A 14687-nucleotide genomic window follows, 5' to 3' on the forward strand; every position below is an offset into this window, starting at 1 on the left:
CTATGGTAATGGAACAAGAGTTCAACACCACCATGCAAACCTTAAACATACTCCAGTCAGAGATTAACAGCCTAGCATCTGTGGTGCTCCAAAATCGACGTGCTCTGGACGTACTCACTGCCCAGCAAGGAGGAGCATGCGCAATCATTGGAGAAAAATGTTGCTTTTATGTGAATCAAACAGGTCAAGTAATATCTAACTTAAATCTATTAAAAGAGAAGATTGACATTTTTCATCAGATAAACGAAGCTCACACATTTTATTGGACTGACTTGTTTCCAGGATTGGGGGACTGGTTTAATGGAGTGTGGGGAAATGTGCTCCGATTTGTTCTTTTCTGCTTGTTCATCCTCATTCTAATCTACGTTCTTTTCTCTCTTTGCAGACTTCTTATCACTCGGATACTAACACGATTTCTCTCTCCACAGTCACCAGCTCAGCTTTTAATATGTGAAACTTCTAGGGAAGTTTCAGAGGAGGGAACTGATGGTGCTCAGGGCAAGCTGCCCCAGGAAGCACCACTCTGGTATGCGGATTATTTCGAGCTGAAGACAATAAGGACTCAGAGAGCTCAGGAAAAATATTTGAGTTTCCCCTCCCAAACTGCCTAAAGAATTTAAAACCAAAAAATCTGTTTTAGGAAGGGGTTATTATCATGACTGCTATAAAAGATAATTTAGGATAGAGGTTACAATAGAAAAGGCACCAACAAGCCCATCTTATCGGGAGTCCTGTCTCTCTGGCCACATTCTTTGGATGGCCCTGCGAGGAGTTGTCAGACAATCATTTACAAGGGAAGTCTCCATTTGTAAAGGTATCTCCCTCTCTGTATTGAGAAAAAGGGGGCGTGAGCTCATTTCTAGTAACTTATCAATGTGGAAGATGAGGCCTTGGGGCTGTATAATAAACCTTACTCTTGTTTACTGTGCTTTAGTGGTAATCTCCTGTAACTGACTCCCCCACCCCCAAAATCCTCCTTTGTCATTGGCTGAAAATGATATTTAAGACGAGAATTTCTGCTATTGTGTTGAGAAACGCAGTGTCCCTGCTTTCTCCCATGTATACATGTTATTAAACTTGGTATTATTTTCTCCTGCTAACCTGTCTTGTTGATTATTTGGCCAGCCAGAAGAACCTTAAGGGAAAGGGCAGAGGGAGATTCTCCCTCTTCCCCCGACAGTATAGTCCCTAAAGAAATGCTTCACATATGGACCAGAAGACATGTATATGAATGTTTGCTGCAGTATTATTTGTATTGGTAAAATCCTGGAAACCTCAAATATTCATTAACAGTAGAATAAATACATTGTAGCGTATTCAAACAGAGCAGTGAAAATGAGTAAATTACAGCTCCATCAAACGTGTAAGAACCACCAAAACACAATGTTGAGTGGAAAAAAACAACTCACAAGAGAATTTTATATATTATCTTGTTAATTATATACATATGCATTTAAATATATATTTATATATTTATGTGTGTATACATATATAAATTCTATTGTGAGAATTTTATATATCTTGTTAATTATACATATATACACATTAAAATATATATTTATGTGTGTATACATATATAAATTCTCTTGTGAATTGTTTTGATAGCATATTTCATTTTTATAAATTTCAAAAACATATAAAATAACTATATTTTTGTTTAGGAATACACACAAATGTGGAAAACCTATGAGGAATGGTAAGGAGATGATAAAGTTCAGAGTGTTATTTGCTTCTGTGGAAGAGAGGAATGTATGACTAAGGAGGGATGCATAGGGCCTTTCTGAGGTTCTGGCAATATTCTATTTCTTAAACTGGGTGTGTATACCTGAGTTCATTTTGTGATTATTTAACTGTACAGGTACATTGTATAAACCCTTCAGTAGTTGTGATGTATTTCACAAGTTGAAAACAAATAATAAGGACTTGATCTAGGGTGATCAAAGTGGGCATAAAATGAAATAGATGTGTGGTGAGATCCATAATTCATTTGGATAAGATTACAAGACGAGTTAATTCTGTACTAGCAATACTAGTGCAGAGGATAAACTATGCAAATCAACAATGCCCTAAAACACTTACTTGGATTTGGAATGAAAGAATAACAATTCTGAAAGTCTTTTGCCTAGGCTTTTTGACAAAGGGTAGGATAGGGATAGAAGGCGTGAACTACCGAGACATGCTCAGGCACATATTTTATCCACTCAGAAGCATAATGCTGAAGGGGTTCAGAACTAGCCTCCCCAAAATGTACTGCTTTGGCATGTGGATTACTTTGAGCTGAAGCCAATCAAAGCCCAAAAGACTCGGGAAGAGTTCTTTTACCTCCACCTAACCTGCCTAAAAGAATTTAGACAGAGGACCTGTTCCTGAAAGAGAGCTATCATATTCTTTGATAACTATAAAGAATATGAGCTAGTTGTGGTAGACTGGAGGGCAACTTAGCAAGGCCTTCTTGTTCAAAGTCCTCTCTATGTCCTTCCTCAAACATCGAATACTTGCTCTTCCCTTCTTCCTGCGAATTGTCTTCCTCCCCTTTGAAGTCCCAGACTCCTACCTTCTTCTTCTTAGCTCAGAATGGCATATAAGCCTCAGTTGCCTGACTATTGGGGAGCCTCTCATTGTCTTCATGGGGCTTCTGTACATATGTAATTAAATTTGTTTTTCTCCTGTTAATCTGTCTTACGTCATTTTAACTAATAGCACAGCCCAAAGAACATAGAAGGGTAGGAAAATTTTTCCTCCCCTACAATGCAATAAGGCTCTCCAAACATGAGCTGCAACGTGTGTGTGTGGGTGTGTTTCCTCTTCTGTCTCACCAATTCCATACCTATTGTTGACTCCGAGTTATAGAATTTCTCTTTCACTTTCCCAAAAATATTTATGGAAAATGAAAACTCATGATATGTCTCCCTGTGATACTGTGATTTATAATAAGAAATATACGTATTTGGTCATTCAGATGACCAAAATATATTTCTCATATATATTTGGTCTTCATTCACAGTTCCTGGATCACAGCTCCCAAAACTCTAGGAATTTCCTGAGCAATAAGAACAATGAGAGCATCTTTTGTTATAATATTTGATCTCTTGTCCTCAGTTCCTGAAAACACTTTGGAGCCATAAAGGTGAAATGGGTATCTTGCTATTCATAACAAAGCCCTTTCCACTACGACTGGGTTTATGTTAATAAGGTGACTTTTGGAAAGCACCTAAGGATGAAGACTGCTTTCCAGGGGAATCAACCACGATTAGAGGGTTGGAACTTTGAGTCCTACCCTTGATTACCGGGGAAGGGAAATGGGCTGGTGGTTGAATCAATCACCAATAGCCAATGAGTTAATCAATCAGTCCTATGTAATGAAGCCTCCATAAAAACCCAAAAGGAGGGTATTCGAAGAGCTTCCAGATTGGGGAAGCAGAACGCTTCCATGCACCACTGTGCCTGGTCCCAAGTTCTGCAAGGACAGAAGCTCCTGTTTTGGGGACCTTGCCCTATGTATCTCTTCATCTGGCTGTTGATTTTTATCCTTTAATATCCTTTGTAATATATCGGTTTCCTGAGTTCTGTGAGCCATTCTGGCAAATTAATCAAACCTAAGGAGGAGGTCGTTGGAACCTCTGATTTATAGCCAGTTGGTCAGAAGTATAGGTAACAACCTGAGCTTGTGTTTGACATCTGAAGTGGAGGGCAGTCTGTGAGACTGAGCCCTTTACCTGTAGAATCTGATGCTGAGATGCTATCTCCAGGTAGATAGTGTCAGAATTGAGTTCAATTGAGTTCAATTCTCAAACACCTTGCTCTGTCCTAAAATTGCTGGTTGGTGTGGGGAGGACTCCACACATACACGTTGGAATTGGGGTCTAGGAACATAAAATACTCCCTCGCTCCCTCCCTTTCTGTCTTTTCTTCTTCATCCAATATTCATTCAAGTTAAATGTCAATGTCGCATAAGATACTGATAGCCAAAGGTGACGAGTCCTGGGTCTTAACTTTTATTCAAGGTTTAGTGGATGTATTACTTTTCTATTGCTATTGTAACGAGGTACCACAAACTTAGCATCTTAGAACACACAAATTTTTTATTTTACAGTTCTGTAGATCAGAAGTCCAAAGTGGGTCTCACCAAATCACCAGTGGGCCTGCCAAAATCAAAGTGTTGGCTGCATTTTTTTCTGGAGGCCTAGGGGAACATCCATATTCTTGCTCATTTAGGCTCTTGGCAGACTTTGCTTTCTTGGGATTTTAGGACTAAGGACCCTGCTTTCCTGTTGGTTGTTGGCCACAGGTCATTCTCAGCTTCTAGACCCACCTGCATTCCTTGGCTTATGGTCCCCTTTATTTTCAAAGTCAGAAATAGCAACTCAGTCTTTCTTATGTCACATCTCTCCTGCTGCTTCTTCCATCATTGAATCTTTCTGACCAAGTTTCCTGCCTTCCTCATCCACTTTGAAGGACTCACGTGATTAAATTGGGCCACACAGATAATGCAGGAAAATCTCCCCATCTCACAGTCCTTAACCTTACTCACATCTGCAAAGTCCCTTTTGCCAAGTAAGGTAACATGTTCACAGGCTCCAGGAATTAGCTTGTGGACATCTTTGGAAGCCGTTATTCTGCCTATCACAACGGAGTTTTTAAAAATCGTAAAATGAATAACAAGAGCCACATACTTATTAATGTACAGCCATGAAGTGGTGATTAATGGAGCAGCCATGGTAAGAAAGGTGAGAACTATCATTTGATTCAGTATATTTCTCTAATTTTTTTTTCTGAGAATGCAGCAAGATGCAACAAATGAGGGACATAGCATAGTGCCTGATGCATAGTAAGCATTCAACAAATAGGAGCTCTCTTGTAACCCAAATGCCCTCAATAATCTCACCCTCAGATGCCTTCTCTTTAATATTCAAACGGTACAGTCATGTGTTGCCTAACGATAAGGATATGTTCTGAGAAATGTGTCGTTAGGTGATTTCATCATTGTGTGAACATCACAGAGTAGACTAAAGAGGAAAAAAATTTGCCACCTCAAAATGTGTCTCTTAACATGAGGATTATTTTAGGCTGATCATTTTGAAGAAATAAAACTCAGAAAGTTTTTCTTGTTACCTCCCCCGTAACTGCCTAAAAGAATTCAGATGAAAAAACCTGTCTCAGGAAGTGAACAATCACCTTAGCATAACACGAACTGTACGGGAGACAGGGAAGAACCTAGACAAGCCTGTTTGCTGGGCTTACCTCTGTGTTCTTCTGTTTCTATGTAGCCGAACAAACAATTGTTTTCCAAACATTTGCTCCTTTACTCCTACCTGTGAATTGCCTTCCTTCTCTGTGAAGTCCCTGACTCGCCCCATCCCCAACATCTTTTGTCTTTAGCTGAGGATGGTATTTAAGGTGAGGGCTTTGGCCATTTTGGCAAGTTACTTGGTTTTCCTGGGTTTCTCTCATATATACATGTTATTAAACTTTTGTTTGTTTTTCTCCTGTTAATCTGTCTTATATCAATTTAATTCTTATACCAGCCAGAAGAACCCAGAAGGGTAGAGGAAAATTTCTTCCTCTCCTACAGTACTTACACATACCTAGATGGCGTAGCCTACTACACACCTAGGCTGTATGGTACTAATCTTATGAGACCACTTGTCATATATACGGTTTGGTTGTGGATTGAAACGTCGTTACGCGGCACACGACTACAATACAATCCTCCATCTAGCTGGATTGATAGGAAGGGCTGCCTTTTACCACATTCCCCTTCCCAGACAATTCGAGGATCATTACACGTTCCACAAATCAGCCCTGGGATTCCTCTTTCCCTCTCCTTCTGCACTGCTACCCCGGGTTGCTCTGCAGATCACACCACCATCATTTCCCTGCAGCTGCAGCTGTTGCCCATGCCTCTCAAGCTCTTCCCTAAGCACTGACCCACACCTTTCCCTTCATTCTCCAAAACTCAGCAAAGACAGGATATAGGGATGAGAAAATGGATACAATGCAGACAGGAAAACTTAAACTTGGATATTCATTATTGCTGTTCACAGAGTCCATTACCTGTACCCACAACACAACAACCCTCCTACCAACCATCTCTCTCTGACTGCTCTGCTGCTGGGACCAACGTGGCTGCCACTGACCGGAGAACACTTTGACTAATCCACCCACACCTGCTTCATGTATTCAGGCATTCAGTGTCTCGGGTGTACGTTTCCTGAGGAGACTCAGGCCTTCATCTCAGGAGAGTAAAAATGCCCACTGGTGCATCCTCCCAGCACAAGACCCTCCACCAAGGGCAACAGTATAGTGCCTCGCTGCTCAAGCACCAAGAAAATTCTGGCATTTTAAAATAGTCGCTTCTTGTAGCCATCAATATTTCAGAAACATGAGAGTCTAATCTCAAAGTAATTCCTTGCATTAATTTTTGCATTATTTTTTTATAGAATAATCTCATGTTATTTTTGAAGGAAACTTGTAGCACTCTAGGCCAACTCCTCACTGTGTATTGGGAAAACTCAGACCCAAAGAGGAGAAGTGATGTGCATGTCACACAGCTCATTAACAATAAGTGTACAATAATGAGAATCAGGTATTCTGACTTCCCGTATGCTACTTTGAAAAGCTTTTTTTCTATTCACGATAAAAACAAAAATTTTCAACACCTTTATTGTGGTTTTCTTTTGCTGCTAAATATGACTGGAAAATCTATGTCATTCTTTATACAACTGGAGATTTTTCTTGTTGAAACCAAATCTCTAATGCCATCCCACTAACAACCTAAAATAGAGATGCAAATCTACAGCTGCAAAATAAGAAAGGAAATACAAATATGATGAGAAAGAACACTATTTGTGTAGCAATATACTTCATTTTCAGTTTTCAATCACTGAAAAGAAACAGAATGCTGTGAGAAAGGATGCAGATTACGCCTTTTGAAAGTAACATTGATCATTTTTCCAACAATAAATGTATTACATGCTTATTTTGGAAAATCCAGGAAAGTATAATGCATCTTTTTTTTTTTAATTCAGCAAAGTTGAGATCATGCACTCAAATATTTTCAAAGAATCTATCAGTCCTTCTAATTTCATTTACATGTACTAATAACTCTTTGTATATCTGTCACTTGAAAAATATGTGAGATTCCCACTTTTTATTAGGAAATTAAATTAGTCCATCTGGCAAGAAATTAATCAGATTTCTCATTTATTTATTTATTTATTTATTTATTTATTTATTTTTCCCCCAAAGCCCCAGTAGATAGTTGTATGTCATAGATGCACATCCTTCTAGTTGCTGTATGTGGGACGCGGCCTCAGCATGGCCGGAGAAGCGGTGCGTTGGTGCGTGCCCGGGATCTGAATCCAGGCCGCCAGCAGCGGAGCACACGCACTTAACTGCTAAGCCACGGGGCCGGCCCAGATTTCTTGTTTAAAAAAGAATCAAAGCTCAGGAGCAGTGTTGGAGATATTGATGTCCAGAAGTTTCTAGTAGTATTCTAGCCTTCATCTCTGCTATACCAACTTCTTACACTGCTAGTAACGTCTCCAAATAAGGCAGTGAAGAAAAGCAGTATTTACTTTACTTGACCTTGTAATCTCTACTGTCCACTCAAATACTATTAGCTTATGGAACTTCTCCAATATAGTCATGTCACATAACGACATCTCAGTCAACAATGGACTGCAAATATGACAGTGGTTGTGTAGTGGGCTACACCATCTAGGTTTGTGTAAGTACACTCTATGATGATTGCACAACAATGAAATCGCCTAACTTAGAACATATCTTATGCATTTCTTAGAACATATCCCTGTCATTAAGTGATGCATATAAAACCTATCATAGGGGCTGGCCCTGTGGCTTAGCGGTTAAGTGCGCACGCTCTGCTACTGGCGGCCTGGGTTTGCATCCCCGGCGAACACCGACGCACCGCTTCTCTGGCCGTGCTGAGGCTGCGTCCCACATACAGCAACTAGAAGGATGTGCAACTATGACATACAGCTATCTACTGGGGCTTTGGGGAAAAAAAAAGGAGGAGGATTGGCAATAGATGTTAGCTCAGAGCCGGTCTTCCTCAGCAAAAAGAGGAGGATTAGCAGGGATGTAAGCTCAGGGCTGATCTTCCTCACAAAAAAAAAAAAACAAAAAAAACCTATCATAGATTCTCTTTGGGGTTAGATTATTTTCATTCTACAAGCATAGTCAAAGTATTAACCACTTATGTGAAACTGCCAGCAGCATTTTAACACTCCTTTTTCAGAATCAAATATTTAGTTCTTCTTTAGTGCTGAATCTACATAAAATGGATGATCCTGGTTGTCCTAGTAATTATTTTGTTTCTAAACCTTGGACTTTGCAGAAAGAATTAATTATAGCATGTATCTGTTTTTTAACTGCTAAATTGGATAATGGTCTAATAGCTCGAGGGGATTACTTGTGAGAATGTAAGACTTATAAGGTTCAATTCCCCCAAGTCTGTTTTCCTACAGTGATCTATGGCTTTGATTCCAGTAACAAACCCACCAAAATGAAGGGAGGTCATGGACTTCCATTGTGAGCCAGACTAGCTATCTTAGCCAGAAAGCTAGGTAGAGAGAACATAATATGGAAAATCAAATTAACAACTTTCTTGATTAAAAATAGTAAGAACTGCACCTAATAGGTAGATTCATTCATATTAAATCCTATATTAAAAAGAACGAGTTTATTTTTATTTGCTAGATCTTTATACTCTATCAATGGCTGCCTTGACTGCACAGAAAAACCATTTAGGGAATTAAATGAACACCTATCCTCGGGCTCCACCCCCAGAAAGTCTTGATTATTTGATTTGAGGCTGGGTTGAGGCATTAGGATTTTTAAAGCTCCCCAGATGATTTTAATGTGCAGTCAGCTTTGAGAATCACTATATCTAGCCACTAGGAATGAAATGTATTTTTCTCCTCTGAATAAAGGGATTGTATGAAATTAGAGAGAACAATTCCTGGGGAATGTGGGATATATGAATCATAATTAGGCCCTCCAAGTGTCAACCACAGTCTGGGCAGGGAACACCTGTGGAGCCAAGAATTAAAAATGAGTGATGCCCTTTGTACTGTAATGATAATACATTCTACTCTCTGGGAAGCTATTAAAATATTCCTCTTAAGAATTTTTTTCGAGTCTATTTTAAAGTGTCACAAAAGAAAGTAATATGAGATATTCAAGAAGGCTCTGTGTACTTAACCTGGCAGAGCTTTCTGCAAAATATTTTGATATTTTATTTATGTGTGCATCACACAGTGAAAGAGGGGAGAATGGGAGTTTGCCTGAGAAAAGAAGGAGAGAAAAAGGTTTCACATTTTCATTACATCAAGGAAGTTTGGGCCTAACTACCTCTTATTGCACTTTTCAAATCTTGAGGTCTGCTGGATGCATAAATTTCATAAAAGTCTAGCCTCATTTAAATGATAATTTATGTCCTTAGAATGCCATTTCTAGCCGTGTTCTTCTGCACACCCCTGCAGCGGATCAGAGTGTGGTGATCCCTTTGTTTTCAAAGGAAACTTCGTGTTCACTGTTCTCTCTACAGGGGTTAGTAGAGGAAAACAAGAAAATAGTCCCATAGTGTTTCTGCCAGTTAATGGGGAAAATTTTTCCTCCTATATATATCATGATAGGTAAGTGAATTAGTACTCCAGTAGGAAAGGGTTTGCTATTTCATACTCCTATAGTTTTTTCTTAACACCATGAAATTAAAGACATGCCAGCATGGAGCTGCGTATTCCCTATCACTTTCAAATAAGCAATGTACTATATTATTTCTTTTATGTGCTTTTATAGCACATGCTGTGCAAGATAATTGACTCCATGACAGATGTCTATATTTCAGGGGAAAATTTATTTGTGAAAGAGCAAACATGTATTACTTTAACATAGGGCTATTCATTATGTGGCCCACAAGGTGCTTTTTGACGACTTGTAAATTGAAATAAATATTTTCTCTTGTCATTCTGAATATGCATAAGCAAATTTGACTGTTTGATATAACCAATTTGAAGCTTATTCTACTATTTGAATGTAATCTGTTCTCATTCAAGGTTGGGTGCCCTTAGATCTCATTTGAAGTGCTGTGGAATGAGGAAGGGTGCACTTTTATTTCTTTTCAGAGAAGCCTGCTGGCCTGCACATTCCCCAAGTTGTCCAGGATAAGTTCTGTCCACTGGACCCATCTTTACAATGAAATGACTCTCAGAAAGGTCTAAAAATAAGAAATACAGGAAAGATTCCCCATGGATCTTCCCTTACTATGTCACTTCTGCTCAAAATGTCACTCTTTTCCAAGACAAAGATTAGTAGGCAACAGCATCTAAGTCCCTAACACTTTTGTGTGAGCTGGATTGGCTTGGAGAACTGGCAACAGTAGGTGGACAAGACTGCTGTGAAGGCAAATTGGAAAAAGGAGGTTTACAGAGGAAGGTCTATCTCCATCTACTTTGAAACACTGCCTGAGACCAATTCTGCTGCCTCTAGATAAACTCTCCTGTTCTTTTTGGTTACAAGAATTTTTTCCCAGGAAAAAAACTAGGCCCTCTATCCCCATTAGCTGACTGGACACTTTTTGCAATGAGATTATACCATGAATATAAAATTAAAATAACTAATAGATACAAAGGGATTACCATACTCAGAAAGGATGTAACTTTAATAAGTTTCCATTTCAGAGATGATTTTTCTTTTAATGAGAAGAGAGGAGAAACTTTTTATTCAGGCAAGTCTCTTCTAGACTCTTGAACTTCCCATGGCTTAGGCTTTTGTGCACTAGAGGAGGTTAGGGAAGAAAAGAAGATTTTATATTTAAATTGGAGGCAGTCTTTACAAAAGTAAAACTGGGACGCTAAGGACTGGTTTCGTAAGGACACTTCTAGAGTGCAGAGCCATCCTCAGGGGGGTGGAGCCCTGAGGCCAGGAGAAAGGAGCCTTCTCCTCACCCAGGAAGCTGAGCAGTTGGCTCCTTTCCATAAGTACACGTGGAGCTTGTGTGCCCAGTGGCTGGACTGGCATGCCCTGAGGCTGTAACGTCTGACCTCCCGGCTTGGCGGTGGCTTTCTCAGGCACCATGGCTCTGTCAGCACAACTGAAGCTGTGGCTGTGCCCACCAGGACCTTGAAGGTGGGAGAAGGCTGCCATCAGGTAACACTGGAAATGTTGTCCCAGCCATTCTCCCACATTTTAAGGTAAAAATGTGGTCACTCACTGAACAGGAAAATTATCTTGACATTAAAATGCACTGAATTGGACTTAAAAATAACAACTACCAAAGCCTTAGGATTCCTGTCCCTCCCCATTTCCTTCTCTTCTCACCAAAACTTATTTATTTAAGGGAGGGTTCCAAGTGCTTGCTTTAGTTAATAACCCAGACCAGGAGGGAGGGATTTAGGGGATGCCTAACGCAGAACAGCCTGACCAGTTGTTGACTGACCCAGCTCTGTTTTCTTGCATGTTGTCATGACGATCATTTTCCAGGATGAATTTCTCATTACTGGCCAAGAGCTTGGGGTCATCAGCCTTCTTGGGAATTTAGGTTGGGAGATGGGGCGCGTGAAGGCATGCTCTAGGTCCTGAAGTTTATCCTTGACTCTCCACTGCTCACTCGGAACTCTGTTGGGAGGCGTCCAAATTTACCAATCTATCCACTGCAAGCATCAGTGGTTTCCCTACAGGGAATTGGCTTTTCTTTCTGGGAATTTCCCTATGGCTGGAGGGCTTTGCCTCGTTCATTACAGCTTCTCTCCCGCGTACTCATTCCGTTCGCACTTTCCTTCCTTGCCCTCAGTCCACTGGATACTCCTTCCTCATCTTCAGTGTCCCTCTTCCCAGCCTGCTCCCCGCCCCCCTCCCCCGACCTGAAGACCCCAGTGGGAGGAGGTGCCTGGAAAGACCAGGGCACTGCGCTGGGGATCCGTGCCCGGAGCTGGGATTGGAGAGGTTGGGGGAAGGGAGGATGGGACTTGGGGAGATGAAAAGCGGCTGGCGCTGACGAGAGAAAAGGCGCGGCGAACACGCCCAAGAAGCTAGGGGGTAAAGGCAGTGGCAAACACCTGCCCTCGAATTTAACTCGTATCAGTTTGTGTGTGGGGCCAGTAACGCACAGCATCAAGCTACTTGGGTATAAAACCTTGCGGCTGGAAATCCCCAGATCCCTGGCTCCCTGTTTTCTCCTGCTTTGGGGTGAGGTGGGGAGAGGATTGGCCCCTGGATTCCCTGCCTGCAGTTTACGGGCGAAGTGGTCAGAGTGTGCGCACTGGGCGCTCTGCGGGCTTAAAAAGCTTTCGAAAAAAGGGATGTGCAGACAGAGGTGGGAAGCCGGGTTAGGAAAGGGGGTGCCCTGAATCCAGGGATCGGGCGGGGGTGTATCTGTGAATGGAAATTGCACCTCTTCCACAGGTTCAACCCCGGTGCCCCGTCTGCCAGTTCTGTAGACTCTCTTTGCCGGAGTCCCCAACCCCAGGCAGGAGCGGGGGGGAGGGGTCTTGGTTCTCCCGGGAAATGTCCTCCCAGCCCCGCGCTGGGCGGAGGGAGAGTCGGACATTTTCCTGAGCCTCTCTCCGGGCAGCCGGCGTGGCCACCTCGCAGGCCTGCTTTTAGGGACATGGGACTTGGGCGGAGCAAAGGGAGACTTGCAGGTCCGGCCTTCACCCCCTTCCCCAGGGCTCACGGGCGAAAGTTCCAGCTCTTGGCCACCTCCTTCCCGCACGTGAGTCCAAACACCCAGGACAAGCGATCCCCGCAGGAAAAGCCCGGGAAGCTGCGCGCGACCAGGAGGTGACCCTGCGGGGACCTCGTTCCCAACGCCCGCGGCCCCCGCGCCCGAGGGAGCAGGGCGGAGCGGAGGCGGCGAGCGCGGGGCGGGCTCGGGGGCGGCCGGGAGCCGCCCCGGGGGAGGGCCTGGGAGCCCCCGGGAGTCGAGGGCGAGCGGCGGACGGGCTGGGCCGCGCGCGCGGAGGAGGGAGCCCCGCCGCCGCGGCCGCCGCGTGCTCAGCCTGTCCCCGCCCCGGGAGCCGGAGCCGCCCAACTAACTCCGCCCGCCGCGCCCGGCGCCCGCAGGCTCCGGCTTCCGTCCCGGACCGTGCCCGCGGCCGCGCAGGTTGGTGCCGCCCCCCCGCCGCCGCCGCGGGGCGGGCAGGGCGAGGGCGAGGTGGGGAGCGGGAAGGGGGCTCGGGAAGTTGGGCAGATGCTGGGCCAGGACGGGGGTCCTGCTGCCTCGGCTCCCTGCGCTTCCCGGCACCCGCGGCGGTTTTTGATTTCTTCCCGGGCTGCTCGGGTCGCGGAGGATCCAGCGCCGCGGCCGGGGAGGGTCTGGGGGACTGAGCCTTCCTCGCACTCCCCAACCTCTGACCGCCCCTCACCACCCCCACGGCCTTGGCCAGTTCGCGAGGGGTCACCCTCCCCTCCTGTCCTTCTCACCTTCGCACCTCTCCTTGCGCCCTCACTCTGTGGGTACATTTGCTCATTCGCCCTTTCTGCCCCCAGATTGGAGAACTCTCCATAAGCGTGGCAAAGCCTCCCCCGTTCCCCGGCCCGCCCCGGAGACTCGTTTTGGGGGAAAATAGGGGCCGCGGCGCGGGTAGAGAGGGGCTGGAGCGGAGGAGCGTCCTGGGGTGCCTGAGACCCGGCGAGTGCCGGGAAGCGGTGGAAATTCCCTCTCCTCTTCTCTCCCGCCCTTGCCCAGCTCTGCTCTCCTTCCTGCCTCTCCTGCCAGACAGAGTGTAATACGCCGGTGAAGGGGGCTCGCAGAGGCGGGATGGAAAGTATCCACCACTTGGAGTTAAATTGGGATTTATGTCTGGTTTCAGTCACCTTCGCATCTGTGTGGCCTCTGGGACCCTCTCTGTTCTCGTCTGCAAAATGTGCGTCTGCTCTGCCCACCGCTGAGGGTGGTTGTGACGATCCAGCGGGATGACTTAGGTGTGTTACTTGATTTTGAGCCACGGTCTCTGGTCTTGTGAAGCTGCTTGATGGCACGTCCTGTGTTCTTATCGTCTGAGTTCAGGTCCTTCGGCCGAGATGTGATTATGTCTCTCTAGGTGGTTTGACCACTAGCTTTGTTGGGATAAAAGATTTGTGTTTCTGGATCTGGTCATTAGTGTTCAGAGCTGAAATCGTCTCTTCCTCATTGAACCCTATGTACTAAGCTGGACCTTACATCTTTTTATGGTCATAGAAATTCAAACAGCAGAAGACTTATTGGCCCCTTATTTCTTATTTGGAAATAAGAACTGTGTTTGCTTCAGATCTTTGCCAGTCTCAGGAAGTAGACCTTGATTTTAGTAAAGTAAGTTCAGACATTTAGCTCAAACAAATGACATGTGCCCTATCATTTGTAAATTTTCAGTTTAGAATCACAGGTGCAAGAAGCATTGTTAGCACCATTCTATTTACTATATGAAGAAAGCAAGTAAGTGGCCTAAGAAAGTCAGCTTTAGACTTGATATTAAATAGCTAAGTCCTGTCAATCATGAATTCCTGATTTAATACACATTTCCAAGTTCCTGTATTGTGCAGTGCATTGTGCTTCTAAAGATAGAAAGATATAGAAAAGTTCCTTGTTCTCAAGGGGCTTCGAATCTAACTTGGAAACTAATTTTTTATTTCATTTTTTTAAATTGATATCATAATAGTTTATAACATTGTGAAATTTTAGTTGT

General features: G+C 43.6%; 1 protein-coding gene across 13 annotated transcripts in view; it reads left to right on the top strand.

Moving 5' to 3' along the window:
* Positions 1-13007: 13007 nt before the first annotated feature.
* The window catches only part of PAM (peptidylglycine alpha-amidating monooxygenase), a 281033-nt gene continuing 279353 nt past the window's right edge, over positions 13008-14687 (top strand). For 5 of the 13 annotated variants that reach the window (XM_058536622.1, XM_058536708.1, XM_058536796.1 and 2 more), the window contains exon 1: positions 13010-13126. The gene's annotated coding sequence lies outside the window, so the exon portion shown is untranslated. Of the gene's footprint in view, positions 13127-14687 lie in introns of all 13 variants that reach the window. The other 8 variants (XM_058536392.1, XM_058536463.1, XM_058536547.1 and 5 more) reach the window with 4 other exon arrangements.

This window comes from Diceros bicornis, chromosome 1 (assembly GCF_020826845.1).
Source record: "Diceros bicornis minor isolate mBicDic1 chromosome 1, mDicBic1.mat.cur, whole genome shotgun sequence".
NCBI classification, from domain to species: domain Eukaryota; kingdom Metazoa; phylum Chordata; class Mammalia; order Perissodactyla; family Rhinocerotidae; genus Diceros; species Diceros bicornis.